Genomic DNA, 17,877 nt, shown 5'->3' with positions numbered 1-17,877 from the left:
AAATTGCACATGCGACACTGTACCCAAGTGAAAGTTGCATCCTTTTTTTTTTCCACAAATAGAGCTTTTATAGGTGGTATTTGATCGCCACTGCAGTTGTATTTTTTTGTGCTATAAACAAAAAAAGAGTGTCAATTTAAAAAAACAAAACAATATTTTTTACTGTTTGCTATAATAAATATCCCCAAGTTAAAAAATAAATAAATAAATTTCTTCATCGGTTTAGGCCGATATGTATTCTTCTACATATTTTTGGTAAGAAAAAAAAACGCAATAAGCGTATATTGATTGGTTATAGCATCTACAAACTATGGGAACAAATGTATGGTATTTTTATTATTATTATTTTTTTTATACTAGGAATGGTGGCGATCTGCGATTTTTATTGGAACGAACAGATCGGACACTTTTGACACATTTCTGGAACCATTAACATGTATACAGAGATCACTGCTATAAATATGCACTGATTACTAGGGAAGGGGGCGATCAAGAGGTTAAATGTGTGTTCCCTCAGTGTGTTCTAACTGTATGGAGATAGGACTGACTAGGGGAGGAGACATATCATTGTTCCTACTTAGTAGGAACAAACGACATGTCTCCTCTCACCTGACAGAACAGGGATTTGTGTGTTTACACACACAAATCCCCGTGCTGGCTCTCGTGCACGCGATCACCACTTATGTACTATAGGTAAAGACACAGATAATAAATCACAGATCTTATCTGAATTTCTAATGTTTGCTGAAGAGCTGAGTGGGTTCCTGCTGTCAGCCTACATAGCAGCAGGGGGAGACGGCAGGAGCAGGCCCCGTCGCACACAGGAACTGATACTTCTAGGAAGTGGTCATATCCCTACTTAAATTACATGGGTTACAACAATGAGAAAAATGGGGAAACATGAAAAGGCTAATATCCTTTAATGATGCCTTTTCAGTAAGGTCTGATGACAGGACTAACATTTAAAATACAGATTTCTGTTTCTATTGCTAGTCTTACTAAGTTAGTTTAAAAAGTGTTATGAAAACCTAGGACCCTGCATTCACTATATCTGCTCTGCCGCAGCACACAGAACATGGAAATGCAATCGTTTTAGTCAGGGCTTTTTTTAGTCAGGGCTATAATAGACTGCTCCCTCAACAGTAGATCCCCCCAGCGACAACTGACCCACCCCAGCAACAATAGACCTCCCCAGCAGCAATCAGCCCTTCTGCAGAAATGGATCCCCTCCAGCAACAATAGATCCACCAGCAGCCAGCATCAATAGACACTGTAGCACAACCTCACACTCCTTGCCATTACATACATTCAGTGTCGGAACTGCGTTCCCGCTAAAAAAAAGACCTGGTTTTAGTAAATATAAACTGCTAAATACCCTTTCTCATCAGCAGTATTTAGCAGTCTAATGACTTCTATCAGTTTCTGTTTAAAGCTTGTAGGAGTTTTCATTCTCCCCTGATTGTCCTATGAGGCTGCAGAACCTCTGCCTGGACAATACTGATTGGCCATGTGGTGGTCCCAAGGAAAAAATGCTTTAGCAATACATACCAAATTGAGCACCCCTTAGGTTCCACAGTGAATATAACAAGCATGCTTTACTGCATATACAGACTGGTTTTACTGTTGTGGGTTTAGCAACACTATAAAGTAGTTCTAAAGCCTAAATGTTTTTCACCTTAATGCATTCCTTGCATTAAGGTAAAAAATGTTTCGGTACCAGTATCCCCCCTCACCCCATATTTTACTTAACTGAGCCCTCATTTGATCCAGCGCCATGCATGTCTACATCTCTTCTCTCCCCTCACTTCCAGGTTTCACTGGCTTTGCTGGGGCACAGGGAGTCATTGGCTCCCAGTGCTGTCAATCAAAGGCAGTGTCGAGGGAGCAGAGTCCCGCTGTCTGTGTCAAAGGACGCAGCAGTGGGGCTCGGGTGCGAGCATTAACGAGTGCTCCCATGGCAATGGACAGAGGGAAGGGGCCAGAAGCACTGGCGGGGGCCCAAAAAAAGGAGGCTTGTGGCCGCTCTCTGGAATTCCATTGCACAAGGCAAGAAAGAATAGACGTTTGTTAAATTTTTCTTTTTCTAAATAACAAAATGAAAAAAATATATATATATATTTCTTAAACTCAGTGAGGGCTGGAAAAATTGAGACTGGTTACTCCCTTCTCTTCTGGAAAGTATAAAGTCCAAAACAATACTAAGCAATTCACTTCCAATAAAAACGCTACAGAAGCCAAATGAGAAATTATAGTACCTGGACGAGCTATTTAAATAAAGCCAGTTCTGGAATGAAAACACATCAAAACAGAACATAAGTATTGTAACACACAGTATCTCACAAAAGTGAGTGCACCCCTCACATTTTTGTAAATATTTTATTATATCTTTTCATGTGACAACACTGAAGAAATGACGCCTTGCTACAATGTAAAGTAGTGACCGTACAGCTTGTATAACAGTGTACATTTGCTGCCCCCTCAAAATAACTCAACACACAGCCATTAATGTCTAAACCGCTAGCAACAAAAGTGAGTACACTCCTAGGTAAAAATATCCAAATTGGGCCCAAAGTGTCGATATTTCGTGTGGCCACCATTATTTTACAGCACTGCCTTAACCCTCTTTGGCATGGAGTTCACCAGAGCTTTACATGTTGCCACTGTAGTCCTCTTCCACTCCTCCATGATGAAATCACGGAGCTGGTGGATGTTAGAGACCTTGCACTCCTCCAACTTCCATTTAAGGATGCCCCACAGATGCTCAATAGGGTTTAGGTCTGGAGACATGCTTGGCCAGTCCATCACCTTTACCCTCAGCTTCTTTAGCAAGGCAGTAGTCGTCTTGGAGGTGTGTTTTGGGGTCGTTATGTTGGAATACTGCCCTGCTTCAGTATGTCACAGTACATGTTGGCATTCATGGTTCCCTCAATGAACCATCGCTCCCCAGTGCCGGCAGCACTCATGCAGCCCCAGACAATGACACTCCCACCACCATGCTTGAGTGTAGTCAAGACACACTTGTCTGTGTACTCCTCACCTGGTTGCCACCACACATGCTTGCCACCATCTGAACAACATAAGTTTATCTTGGTCTCATCAGACCACAGGACATGCTTCCAGTAATCCATGTCCTTAGTGTGCTTGTCTTCAGCAAACTGTTTCCAGGCTTCCTTGTGCATTATCTTTAGAGGTTTCCTTCTGGAACGACAGCCACGCAGACCAATTTTATGCAGTGTGTGGCGTATGGTTTGAGCACTGGTAGGCTGACCCCCCCCCCCCACCCTTTCAACCTCTGCAGCAATGCTGACAGCACTCATACATCTAATTCCCAAAGACAACCTCTGGATTTGACGCTGAGCATATACACTCAACCTCTTTGGTTGACCATAGTGAGGCCTGTTCTGAGTAGGGTTGCCACCTTTTCTTCAAGCCAAACACAAACACTTTAGTGGCCTGGGGCCCCTGTGGAAGCCCCAAGGAGAGTAGTAATGCGGTGCGCATAGCGTGCCGCATTGAACTGTGGATATGGCCAAATTGCTCTTGCTGAAATGATCTCCCTGCCCCCCCCCCCTCCAGTGATGTTGAACATGCCCCTAGACAGCCACTGGATGGCACAGATTTGTGTGTGACTGTTGTTTACTTGGGGAAGCAACAGCCTGGTCTGAATAATATGTCCGGGCTGTCCGGGTGAATCCCGGACAGGTGGCAACCCTAGTTCTGAGTGAAACTTGTCCTGTTAAACCGATGTATGGTCTTGACCATCGTGCTGCAGCTCAGTTTCAGTGTCTTGGCAATCTTCTTATAGCCTAGGCCATCTTTATGTAGAGCAACAATTCTTTATTTCAGATCCTCAGAGAGTTCTTTGCCATGAGATACCATGTTGAACTTCCAGTGACCAGTAGGAGAGAATGAGAGTGAGAACACCAAATTTAACACACCTGCTCCCCATTCACACCTGAGACCTTGTAAGCCCTTGTACACATGCTCGGAGATTCTGACGGAATGTGTCCTATCGGACCGTTTTGTCGGATAATCCGACTGTGTGTGGTCTCTATCGGACTGTTTCCGTCTGAGTATTCGACAGACCAAATTTTCCAACGGGTCCGTAAAATTTTCTGACAAAATGCTCCGATCGGACATACTCTGATCATGTGTAGCCTACTCCAATGGACAAAGTGCCACGCATGCTCAGATCAAATTCCTAGACCAAAGCTATTGGCTACTAGCCTGAACATAGTCCCGTCGTAACGAAATAACGTCATCACGTTATGTACAATCGGATTTTCCGACAACTTTGTCCGACCGTGTGTATGCAACAGTTTCGGACAAAATCCGTTGGACAAAATCCAACGGATTTGGTTGTCAGAATGTCCAACTGTGTGTACAAGGGCTCACACTAACGAGTCACATAACATCGGGGAGGGAAAATGGCTAATTGGACCCAATTTGGACATTTTCACTTAGGGGTGTACTCACTTTTGTTGCCAGCGGTTTAGACATTAATGGCTGTGTGTTGAGTTATTTTGAGGGGATAGCAAATTTACACTGTTATACAAGCTGTACACTCACTACTTTACATTTTAGCAAAGTGTCATTTCTTCAGTGTTGTCACATGAAAAGTTATAATAAAATATTTACAAAAATGTGAGAGGTGTACTCACTTTTGTAAATACTGTATGCGACAGCTTACTCTTTTTTTTAACTGACTCTTTTAACGAGTCAGTTAAAAAATGTTTACTTAATTAAAACCAAAACATTTTTCTTAGTATCTGTGTATCATGCATTAATGTATACATTTCACAGAAAATGGACCTTCACCTGACACTTCCATCTACTCCCATTCTTCTCTTAACCCCCTCCTTTCACATAATCTGATATTTTTTGGGTGCATAGCAGGAGGTGATTGGCGACCACAGTCTGTGTTAGCCGCTTCACTCCTGCTGTGCAGCGCGATCATCAACAGGCCGTGGACTGGTACTGGTTGGGGACCTCTGCATTAGCCATCACTTGTTAGAGCATGCAGCCCGGTGTACCCTATGGCCAGTCTTGACCTGTATCTATGATTGCATGCAGTCCTAAATGCAAGTACCAATCAGCTAGCAGCAGGGCTGGCCTCTGCACCTGTGCCTCAATGGCACATGAAAATGCCAGGATTTTTATCGCACATGGGCTAAACATTGGGTGCAAGGATCCTTAATTCTGATCAGAAAAGTGTGTTGTGGCTACTGAACTTGCAAGGTAAAGGGGCAGTTTTGTGCCATAGGAAGGCAAAACAAAACCCTCTATGCCAGTGGTCATCAACCCTGTCCTCAGGGCCCACCAACAGGCCAGGTTTGCAAGATAACTGAATTACATCACAGGTGATATAATTTGCTCCTCAGTGATTGCCGTATTCTAGTCTGCCTCTCCCCAAGGTAATACATAAAACCTGGCCTGTTAGTGGGTCCTGAGGACAGGGTTGATGACCACTGCTCTAGGGCCGCAGGGCCCCCCTTCCCCAAAGCACCCCCCCATGTTGAGGGCATGCGGCCTAGTACGGCTCGGTCATCCCCACCCCCTTTCCTGACCGGCCGGGCTGCGTGCTCGGATAAGGGTCTGCTATGGATTTTGGGGGGACCCCCACGCCGTTTTTTCGGTGTAGGGCTTCCCCTTTAAGTCCATACCAGCTGACGGGGCTAGAGAGGTATCAATCTCGCCGATGGAGGCGGCGACATTGACTTCTTTCACTAGTCCCATCTACCTGGAGCTGCGTTCAAAATGAACGGACTTTTCTCCGTGTGTGGGCAAGTCCGTTCATTTCAAAAGTCCGTCGGACTAGCACACAGACGGGCAGATTGTCCGCTGGACTGCCGAGTACGTTGGACAATTTTGAGTCAAAACTTCTTTCTAAGTCCGCCGGACTTTTGGGAACAAAAAGTCAGCCGGAGCCCACACACGGGCGGATTATCCGGCGGACTCTGGTCCGCCGTGTGTACGCGGCATTAGAAGCATTTAGGAGTGTTTCTGCTGGAAAAACTCCCCAAGAAACTCTACAAAAACAACTTTTTTTCTGCTGCTAGACGCTGAAGCTCAAAAAACACTAATAGCCTAAAGTAGTGTGCAAGGAACACATAGGATAACACTATTTAGCTTCTATGAGCTACTTTGAATTTTCGTGTCACAAATGTTGATTTAATTAGGAGATCAAACCAATGTTCCTAAAGAAGTAAGGCCAAAGCTCTTTCGCTCCTGCATTTAATTTTATACATCAATGTTCTCTGTGGTTAAGCACCCCTTTCTGTGACGTTTAGTAATATATATATATATTTTTTCAGTCTTTTAACCAGTTCTTTACCCATACTTTACACATACAACTCGTCAAAGTACTCTGATCAGGACCTACACACAGAATGACAGACTTCTTGTAACTAGATAAAAAAAAGTAGCTCAATGCTGCCCTCTGTAGTGAACAGCCACCTCCACAAGGTCTGGGCATAACTGTTTTTTTTTTTTTAAACTGCCTCTGAGTCGGGCTGCTACAGTTGCTTTGCATTCACATTGACTAGTATGGGAAACAAAAGCAAAAAGAAATGCAAATGCACACATTTCTTAAAAGTGTGGTTTTTTTTTCCGTAATTTTTTTTTGTAAGATCTATTTATTATGCTCAATGGTTCATAAAAACTATTAACATACAATGTCCTCCTTTAACTTATTTGTCTGCAATATAAAAAAGGACTTTCTCCATTGCAGTGTGTATATGGCTCCACTGGTCCAGCTATAATTGAATTTAGTAGAGAACTGTTGTATATCACCTCAAAATGGGTATCACAGCATGCAGCTTACCAAAATCTTTGGCCCTATAAAGACGTCTGATTGCAGTTTAATGACACATAAACAGGGTCCAAGCAAAGACTGCCAGTAAAACTTCTCTCATTGGCTCGCCTTTTTTTTCCTGAACAATCAATTCCCACACAATTTAAACCCCTGGGATCCTTGACGATATTTGTAAAGATACAGCTTCAAAAATTACACCCCATGTAGCTTCAGTGGTGCTTCAAAGAGTCTTCAAAGCCTCCATAGAAGTCTATGGCAAAGCTCGCTTAAAGCCCCACAGAAGCCTCGTCAAAGCCCCACTGAAACCCCACCGAAACCTCATTAAAAGCCCCACAAAGCCTCATCGAAGCTCCACAAAGCCTCACCAAAGCCCCATCGAAGTTCCACCAAGGCCCGACTGAAGTCTCATTGAAACAGCAAGCAAAAGCAATGTGTAAACAAGACTGTAAGCTAACCGTTTTATTTAGTGACAGGAGCTTTGACTGCTGTTCAGAGAGCTTTAACAAAGCGTGTCCGAAGCATTGTTTTGAAGCAAGTGTAAACTAGCCCTAAATAAAATGGTTAGCTTACAGTCCTGTTTACGCCTGCTTTTGCTTTTCTTAGCCCCTGTACACACGGTCGGAGATTTCGACAACCAAATCCGTCGGATTTTCTCAGTCGGATTTTGTCCGTCGGATCTTGTCCGAAACTGTTGCATACACACGGTCGGACTAAGTTGTCGAAAAATCCGATCTTTCAGAACGTGATGACGTAGGTGGGACTACATTCAGGCTAGTAGCCAATAGCTTTGATGCAGGAATTTGATCTGAGCATGCGTGGCACTTGGTCCGATCAAAATTCGCTACACATGATCGGAGTATGTCCGACCGGCCCAGTTGGTCGGGAAATATTTCCAACATGTTGGAAAATTGGGTCCGACGGATATTCCGATGGAATCAGTCCGATGCATACCACATACAGTCGGATTATCCGACGACATGGTCCGATAGGACACATTCCGACGGATTCTCCGACCGTGTGTACAAGGGCTTAGGCTTTGCTTCAAAAATGATACCCCATGTAGCTTCAGTGGTGCTTCAAAGCCTCCATAGAAGTCTAAGGCAAAGCTCGCTTCAAGCCCCACCAAAGCCCAATTGAAGCCCCAAGAAGACTCACCGATTCGCCACCGAACCCCCACCAAAGCCTCATAGAAGCCCCACTGAAGCCTCATAGAAGCACCAAGCAAAAGCAGGTGTAATCAGGACCGTAAGTTAACCATCTTGTTTATTGTCACAAGCTTTGACTGGTGTTCAGAGAGCTTTAACAAAGCGTGTCCGAAGCCATGTTTTGAAGCAAGTGTAAACTAGTCCTTAAGGAAAATACTGGCCCCACATTTCCAAACTGGAGACTAGACAGATCTTTCAACTAGGCACATTGATGGATTAAATATGGATGTGGGTGTTAATTGTTTTATTGCTAATAACTGATTATTTTAATGCTTGCAATATTTCATGTTTAATATTGTATATCAAATGAATTGTATATTTAAAATGTAAGATTAATTTTAATTCTTCACGGATGTATTTTAATATCTTATCTATTTATTTATTGTTGCGGATGGGCCCAGACTGAAAAAAATGGAACACCCAAGGAAACAAGTACTGGTGGGCTTTGCGTGGACCCTGTTTACAACACTATCAGACCTCTTGAATCGTGAAGGTCAAAGATTTTGGTAAGCTTCATGGTGGCATCTGTTTTGGAGGTGATGCACAGTGGTTCTCTACTAAAAACAGTTAGGGGTGAAGGCATATGCACAGTGCACACTGAAGTGGAGGAAGTCTTTCTTTAAAACTATTGATGATATTGTTATATTGCAGACAAATAGGTTGAAGTACATTATATATTAATATTTTTATTGACTATGTCCCAATGGACTATGTTGTTTGACAATAAAGAATGCCTGTCCCTGGTACGCTCTGTTTGCTGCACCCTGCTCCTTCGAGCCTTTGCCGTTGAGCACAGCTACTTCTGACATGCTCTATAAGCCCTTGTACACATGGTCGGAGATTCCGACAACCAAATCCGTCGGAGTAATTCCGACGGATTAATTCTGGAAGAGGTCCGGAAGTGATGTTGCATACACACGGTCGGACTAAGTTGTCGGAAAATCCGATTGTACATAACGTGAGGACGTTATTTTGTTACAACGGGACTACGTTCAGGCTAGTAGCCAATAGCTTTGGTCTAGGAATTTGATCTGAGCATGCGTGGCACTTCGTCCGTCGGAGTAGGCTACACATGATTGGAGTATGTCCGATAGGAGCATTTTGTCTGAAAATTTTACCAGCAAGTTGGAAAAGTTGGTCCGTCGGATATTCCGACGGAAACAGTCCGATGCAGACCACACACAGTCGGAATATCTGACAAAACGGTCCGATAGGACACATTCCGTCGGAATCTCCGACCGTGTGTACAAGGGCTTAGACAAACTCTGCTCCTCTGGGCCTTTGCAGCTGGACACATTTGATCATCTCTCTGCGGTGGTGCCACCAGTTTCTCTGTTTTCTCGCTAGAGCCATGTTCCTGCTATATCTGCCTGTATCTGGGGAAGCAACCTGGGTGATGGACACACCTGAATTCAAAAACCTTTGAGGGAGGTCCCTGTTGAATAGCACCGGTCCCCAAGACTCCACTCCTTGGCAAACTCAACTGTAGTTAGGGTAGGATGCAGTTTGTTCAGTTCCACTCAGTTTGTGAAGGAAGAGAGATTAGAACTGACCTCAGAAAATATTTTACTGAAAGAGTAGTGGATGCTTGGAACAAATTTTCCAGCAGAGATAGTAAGTCAAACACCTGAAAGAGAATTTAAAATGCATGGGATAAACGTAGGAGTAGCAATGTTAGAAGAAAAAGTCAAAGCTAAGAATATTTTTAGCAAGTATAGAAAATCGTGTTGATGTTGCCAGAAATGCATGTACATTTTCACTTCCTATGAGCTAAAAAAAAAAACCCCCACAAAAGAACCTTATTCTTTTTTTAATCCCATCAAACCATCATGTAATGGAGATGACCAAAACAGCCATGCTTGAAGTCCAGCTCATGTGAAAACCATGACGGTCATCGATACATTGGAGAAGTGAGTGCAGCGATGTGTTTAGATATGTTTTAACCACTTCATCATTTTTTTGCTAGAAAATTACATAGAACCCCCAAACATTATATATGTTTTTTTTAGCAAAGACCCTAGAGAATACAATGGCAGTTGTTGCAACTTTTTATCTCGCACGGTATTTGCCAAGCAATTTTTCAAACGCGTTTTTTTCAGAAAAAAAAAAGTTTCATGCTTAAAAAAAAAACAGTAAAGTTAGCTTAATTTTTTTGCATTATGTTATAGATGAAGATACGCCGAGTAAATAGATACCCAACATGTCACGCTTCAATATTGCACGCGCTCATGGAATGGCGGCAAACTTTGGTATTTAAAAATCCCCATAGGCGAAGCTTTAAATTTTTTTTACTGGTGACATGTTTTGCGTTACAGAGGAGGTCTAGTGCTAGAATTATTGATCTCGCTCTAACGTTCGCGGTGATAGCTCACATGTGTGGTTTGCACACCGTTTTCATATGTGGGCGGGACTTACGTATGCGTACGCTTATGCAGACTATTTCTTCCAAGAATTCCTCATTATTACTGTGTAAGGGTGATGTTCCCAGAACTCCTCTCCTCCAGGACAAATCTTATATTGTAATTATTAAAATAGTCATCACATCTTCTTCTGTAATCTAGAAGGACCCACTCTGAATAAATCCTTTAAACTGGCTCTGGTTGCCCGCTGCTACTAGGCCAGAGGCCTGCAGTAACTCTCCCCGGAGGCCTAGTAGTTTAAAAGCACATGTTGAATGGTGGACTACTGTTCCCAGCCAGCCCGACTTGCAAATCCTGTGCCCTCAGGCCACATTGATTTGACACATATCCCCACAGTCTCTCTTCTGATCCAGGACTCCCCATCATTGACCGTGTCATGATGAAGACTTTGTTAATGACCGTGTAAAAGCAAAGTTCACAGACTTCCTGGTACCTCCAGCCCTCCACTGAGGTACACTCACCGACCTTTCTCTGCCTTGAGTCCTTGATGGAGAAATTGACTGGACCATAAGTTCCGACAGCGTCACCTGCCCCTCTGCTCCAGGAGTTCTTTATCAATGACCGTGTGATGATAACGGCACTGCCAATGACCTTGTAATGGCAAAGTTCCTTCACAGCTCTCCCTGGGCCTTCTCCTGCGATCGGCACACCCCCCAGATGGGGGTACCATCCTGCTGCTGTCTAGTATTCCATCCTCCACTTCACTCAGCCGACAACTCTCCCCCAGTGGCATGTTATCTCAGCTTATATAGGAGGCCCACCCCCTGCCAAATACCAGTTGGGGATTGGTCAGGGCTCCCACATGAGCTGCCTACTACTCCAGTTCTAGGCCCAGCCTCTTTTACAGAACATTCTCCCTGGAAGCAAGGGAGGCGCATCAGAACTGGAGCACAGGTGGCCACACGCACTGCTACTCTGACCACTCCCAGCCCCCAGATCAAAACAGACAGGCCTAGCTTGCAGCATAGGCCTGCGTAAATTTGCCTGTACTAACAGTCGCCTTTCCTGACACCAAGAGAAAAATGGTGACGGGAAAGGACCTCCAACTGCTTGACAGCCTGAGCTCTGGTTTTGAGTGCTGTGTGGAGAGGGGAGGGGGGTGTCTCTTCCCTCCAATCAGCTGTCAGAGCTCTCCTTGCTAACTTTATCTCCCCACCCCCTTTTTTTCTGCACACTCTGAAAAGCATTAAAATTCAGCACTTTCAACAGATGTAGAGAAGAAAGTGCTTCAGATATACAGGTAGGCACAACTTATGTAGGAGCATTTGTTTTATGTGTATCACCTGAGGCCAGTCACTTCACTGGGTATATGTAAGGCCGCGTACACACGGGCGGATTGTATGGCCTACTTAGTCCATCGAAACACATTTCAGCGGACAGTCCGCTCGTGTGTGGGCTTCAGCGGACTTTTTCAGCGTGCAGTCTGGCGTACTAAGTATTTCGGAATTTCCGTAATACTGTCCGTCATACTTTGGTTTCAGCGGACAATCCGCTCGTGAGTAGGCTAGTTCGACGGACTAAGAATGGCGCATGCTCAGAAAGGATTTACACGGCGGAAGGTTGCATTGCTGTATATTGGACTTCCTATTTCTAGTCCCGTCGTACGTGCTGTACACGTCATCGCGCAAGCTTTCGACGGACTGTTTGTGCATCCGTGTGTGGTCAAGTCCGTTCATTCGAAAGTAGGACGGACTGTCCGTCGGATTGTATAACGGACTAAGTAGGCCATACAATCCGCACGTGTGTACGCAGCTTAAGGGTTTACAACCACTTTAAGGTCTCATGCACAATGGCGTTAAAGGTTTTTCCCCTGCCTTATTTTAAGGATTGCTAGAGTGGAGACTTTGTGGCTCCCCTACCTGTTGCACCTTTTTTTTCTGACTTTTTGATACCAATATGTACTATAATGCAGTTTATATTACAGGTGTTTGGCACTTTTTTTCTGCCACACTTCTATGTAAGCCTATGTTGTCCATGCACACTTAGATGTTTACAGGCAGAAACGAGGGGGAGCGTTTACAGGCAGAAAAAATAAATCCATCACCAGCATGTTCAGGAGGGGAACTTTTGGGGGGGGGGGGAAAACGTATTACATGCATAAACAATAGACACGTGTAGATACATTTGTGTGTTAATGCATACTTATGGACATGCATTCTGATAAATACCCTTTTATAAGCAGCTTTTCTCCTGCCAGGAAAAAAAAGAGTTCAGAAGAACTGAGCAAACGCTCAGTTGCACGAGGTCTAAAATTCTACTTGTAACGGATGTCAGGATAAAGCAGAACCTGCTTCTTTGGGTACACATGTACCAAGGATAGCATTTCTAACTCTCTTCTCTATGCAGAATATAAAAAAAGTTCTGGCTGGCATTCCAACTCAAGGTGGTTAACAGAGAAGTGAGTTGATTTGCAACTTTGTGGATAACATTACCCAACCCATTGGCCAATCACCAGATCCAGTCCACTAGCTTTTTTATCAGTTATAAAGACATACAGGGCTGATATAACCATGGCTGAAGGGCCTGAAATAGATCACCAGACTGGAAGGCAGGAGTGCATTTGAAATCATCTCACATTTTTAGTTAAAGTGACTCTCTTGCTAAAAGAAAACTCTTCAATAAATTGTTCCCTGAAAAGAAGACATTGCATACTCACCTCTCCTTCTTCAAATGCTGCCATTTGCTACAGTAATGAATAAGCTGATCAATTTCCTAATACCCAGGTGTGCGCTGTGGTTCTTGCCATTGATGCCTACATCACTGCAGAAGACAGAAGGGATGTAAGGGCTAGCAGGTCATGCTAGTGAGTACAGAGGGGAACCAGGAATCTGACACATCAAGAAGTTTCAGATTCTTTATATTCAGCCGACTATTACTCATGAATATTTGATCATCTCTAGTTTTCAGTTAAAATCACTTTCTTGCCAAAATATAACTCTATAATAAATTGTTTCCTGCAAGGAACTCACTACTCCTGCTACTGGCGACGCCAACTTCTGCAGTAGTGCATAGGCCTGACAAATTCCTAATCCCCCGCTGTGTGCTGTGGTTCCTCCCATTGACCCCTACATTACAACCAGATACAGTAATGATGTAGGGGCTAGCAGGCAGGGCTGGTGCTACCACTTGGCAAACTAGGCAGCCACCTAGGGCGGACTGCTGCCTAGGGTGCAGCCACGGACGCTGGTTAACCTACTTTCCGCCGACTTGCTAACACTGACTTTCCGTTGACTTTCCCACACAGTCTGTCATAAGGTTACATCCTACTACTTGCTGCTGTTGGGCAAACCTCCTTGAGCTCCTCAAAAGGGGCTGGAGGCCCACACAACCCCCCGACTATGGCAGTTCCTCAGCAGGTAGGGCAGATGGCTGTATCTCTGATGGTCCTAGAGAACCACTAACCTCTGTTGGGTGTGCTGCTGTAGGCGGCTGTGCCTCAATCGCCTTCACAGATGATACCTCTGATGCAAGCTCTCGACAGAGCTCCACCCTGCTGGCACTGGGTAAGAGCTCAACCTCGTGGTCCATGGAGGAGCCCTGGTGGGTGCTATTCTCTCCACCAGGTCAGGAAAGCCCAGGTGTTGCTTTTCAGATGATGTGGCCAAGGTGGTGACCTTAGCACCAATGATCCATAGTGCACTGTGTCTTGGCAGGGTACCAGGAAGTCACACGGAGCCTCCAAAACTGGAAGCACCTCAAAGAGAAAGGCCCAGCACTCCCCATATCGGCTCTCACATCCTGGGCCTGTTATCAGGGCTCTGCACTCATACAGAGACCAAGGTTTCTGTGATCCCAGAGCAGTGCACCACCAGACTCCTTCTGGGCATAACACAAAGTCCAGTGTGCACAGAAACATTATGGATATCAGGTGATATAAAGTGGTTCCGTGTCACCTGAGCTACAGGCTGTTTTTAATATTTTCTAATGTTTTTAAAAAGTAAGCAAGTAGTTGGTCTTTCCTAGGGTCTTTCCTAGGGCACAAAATAATCTAGCACCAGCCCTGCTAGTGGGTCAAACCACTGAGTATAGAGCAGGACAAGGAATCTGACACACCGGGAAGTTTTTGATTCTTTATCTTCACATAGCGGTTTCTCTTTACTAGTGCACAGATCGGCAGGCAGCAGGGCAGGGGCGAATTAAAATGGCTTTCCTGTAGGGGACAATTTATTGTAGAGTCAACCAAGTTGACTGCCTGTTATGCAGCTTGATTAGGTTTGTGCTTCAAGGAGAGGCTAGTGGTGCCAGCTGATATCTAGGAACACAGAGTGCATCCCCTTATTCCTTCAGGTCCTGGCCGCAGTTGTGTTCTATGCACCCTGTTCATCCTCTGTTTATTTCCTCTATGGTAACAACTGCATCAAATTACTTTAGTACATTTTTAAGTTACTATCCCATAGTAACTTATCCAGACAATGGAATTTCATGTCTATGCAGTAGGCCTAGCCCAATAATTCCACACATACTGGTAATCAGAATTCTGCTAAATAAAACCCATCATCTATGAACTGTCACCACTGTTAATAATAGAGTCATTTGACCCTGCAAATCAAACATGCCATTACAAGTGTTGTTTGCAATCCTGCCATTCTTGTCTAGAACAGACAAAGCGCTAAAACTACGTTGGTGTTCCTGAGGTTAATATAGAACTCCAGGCTTAACTCATTCAAGTGCAACCCTGAAATAGTCTGCAAAATCCATCAGTGCTTATGTCTGGTGAAACATCTGAAAAGAATAACCGAACGCAGGGAAGTCAATACATTATGTGTCCACGTGGAATGTATGCTGCACTCCTTTTTGTCTGAAACGCAGGCGATTATTTCTTTACTGATTTTTTGCTCTTCCTTTTCTTTCTTTCTTTTTTTTTTTTTTAAATAACATGTGCAGCCACTTAACAGACAGAGAAGCAAGACAGCCGCAAGACATGCTGTAAGCATAGAGGAATCCACCCAAGCCAACCCAGCCTGATCCTTTACAATAAGGTACTAGTGCTGCAATCGTATAGCAGAGTGCCCTTTAATGCAGACTCCTCCCATTCTGACTGTGTTTTCTCTGCAAAAAGCAAAGAAGGAAAGCTGTCCTGGATTATATTTGAGAGGTCAGCTTGGATCTGATATCCAGTGGGTAAAGGACAATTTAGTGAATCTGTCCATGGGCGGTTACACGTAGCAGGTAAGTTCATGCAGCCAGCATCTGTTTAGTCTATGCAGTACAGTACAGGCTTTGTGTAGGAATAGAGCTGACACTGCATTTTATAGGGATGCAGAGAAAGACATAATGAAATCATCCATCGCTTCTCTTCTACATTGAGTTAGCTGCAGATTTCCCCTTGCATATACAGAATCACCATGTAAATCTTGGCACATCCAAGCCTTACAGAAACACATAACACACATCCCTGGAGGTGGGGGGCAGCATCTGATTATTGATGAGATTACACATTTTAGAAGCTAGCTATAGAGATTACTTACAGTGACAGTGGCAGCTGCAGCAGTTACCCATCGATCAATGAGATTGCATGGGGTCATCAGTGTATCGCTTCGATAAAGTTCTCTAAAAGGAGACGCTGCTAATTCATGCTTCCGCGATTCCACATAACTGGATGCATACTAGTTTCAAATTTCCTGGCACTCTCCTGTCCAGCGCTGCACACAGTGATGTAAATGGCAGCATTATGGGAGCGAGGAGGGAGCTGCAGACTCATTCTGTCCAACCTTAAAGCAGGAGGAAAAAAAAATCCTTGCAAACGGGCTGGAGCGTTTAATGTATAACACAGATTTGGAAATACTGCTAATGTAGAAGCTATTGTTTGTGCAAAGGGAGCTGGTACAAAAATAAAATGGCTTAAAATTAACTTGCGCATTAAGGACAATTTCAGATTTTATGGACATTTGTAAAATAAAGCAACATTGGAAAAGTTGTTTTATTGGCAGTTTATATGCTTGGCCTATTTTGTAGTCAAAGACTCTTTTTATGCTGTGGTAAATTGTATTTCTGCCTTTGCCCTAGGTCCTGTTGTTAGAAATACATAGTAAGAAAGCTTTTTAGGGTTTTGTAAAGTGTTTGGCTGAATGGTTGTATAGCTTGAATATTATTTGGTATATATTGAAGCACATCAACATTGTCATTTGATGTTCTAAGCACTGTTGTTACATAGTTAGTAAGGTTGAAAAAAGACATCAGTCCATCCAGTTCAACCTGAGTGAGTGTCTACAATTGTCCCCATCCCTGTACATTGCACACTCATGTTGGTCCCTACCCTCAAGGAGCCCACAATCCAAGGTCCCCGTTCATATACTAGGGCCAATTTTGGACAGAAGCCAATTAACCTACCTGCATGTCTTTGGAGTGTGGGAGAAAACCGGAGTACCCGGAGAAAACCCACACAGGCACAGGGAGAACATGCAAACTCCAGGCAGGCAGTGTCGTGGTTGGGATTCGAACCAGCAATTTATGGGTAGCCTTAAGCCTCATACACACGATCAGATTGTTGGCAGGGGATTGTGTGGTGACAGACCGTTTGCCTAAAATCCGACCGTTAGTACGTTCCATCAGACAAGTGTTGCCCAACTTTCCATCAACAAATGTTGGATGGCAGGCTAGTAAATTTTCGGCGGACAACGGTTTGTTGTCAGATTTTCGTATCATCTGTACACACGTCCGTCACACAAAAGTAGTAGAGTACAAACGCACATGCTCGGAATCAATGCTCACGTTCGTGTTTGTTGGCCTACAATTGTGTGCCATTAGTATACAAGACAAGTTCCTGGCACACGCCCTTCGAACAAAAGTCTGAAGCTCTGTTGGCCAACAATCCGATCAGGTGTACGAGGCTTAAAACACAAAAGAGTAGCCATACACAAAAAAGAATAAGGAGGCCCAAGCCATTCTCAACTCAATGTAGATTGTTAAAAAAATTCAGCCTTGGAAAACATTATGGTGCTACAATATTCATGCAGATGTGTCTTAAAAGTTGACTCCATAACCGTTCCTACTATCAGTCTGTGTATGGGCACCCTTAGAATAGTAGGTACTACACAAAATGGAGGCCCTATTTCACTTGAGCTGGCATATATGCTGTTGTATCATGCAAGGGTAGCCACACATATAAAAAGGTAGCCATACACATAAAAAAAATAGGCAGGCCCAAGCCATTCTCAACTCAATGTGAATTAAAAAAATGTTCAGCCAAAGAAAACATTTTTCTGCTACAATATCCATGTAGATGTGTATGAGCCCTAAAAGTTGACTGCATTACCGTTCCAAATATCAGTCTGTGTATGGGCACCCTTACAATGGTAGGTACTACACAATATGGAGGCCCTATTTCACTTCAGCTGGCTTATATGCTGTTTTATCATGCAAGGTCATACACATTAAAGATAAGACAGGCCCAAGTCATTCTCTGATCTTTGTGGGTTGTTCAATGTGTCTAACCAAA

At 43.9% G+C, this 17,877-nt stretch overlaps 1 protein-coding gene and 1 long non-coding RNA gene across 3 annotated transcripts in view; one reads left to right on the top strand and one right to left on the bottom strand.

The window, feature by feature from the left end:
- Window positions 1-17,877, bottom strand: part of PSD3 (pleckstrin and Sec7 domain containing 3) — an 857,533-nt gene that overhangs the window by 579,431 nt on the left and 260,225 nt on the right. The gene's annotated exons all lie outside the window — the stretch shown is intronic.
- The window catches only part of LOC143974626 (uncharacterized), a 133,151-nt gene continuing 130,605 nt past the window's right edge, over window positions 15,332-17,877 (top strand). The window contains exon 1 of the long non-coding RNA XR_013272256.1: window positions 15,332-15,608. This is a non-coding gene — a long non-coding RNA (uncharacterized LOC143974626). The remainder of the gene's footprint in view (window positions 15,609-17,877) is intronic.

The sequence above is a fragment of the Lithobates pipiens genome, unplaced genomic scaffold, assembly GCF_037356315.1.
Source record: "Lithobates pipiens isolate NorthernLeopardFrog02 unplaced genomic scaffold, aLitPip1_a1.2 Scaffold_13, whole genome shotgun sequence".
Lineage (NCBI taxonomy): Eukaryota > Metazoa > Chordata > Amphibia > Anura > Ranidae > Lithobates > Lithobates pipiens.
This window is presented reverse-complemented; position numbering and strand designations above follow the sequence as displayed.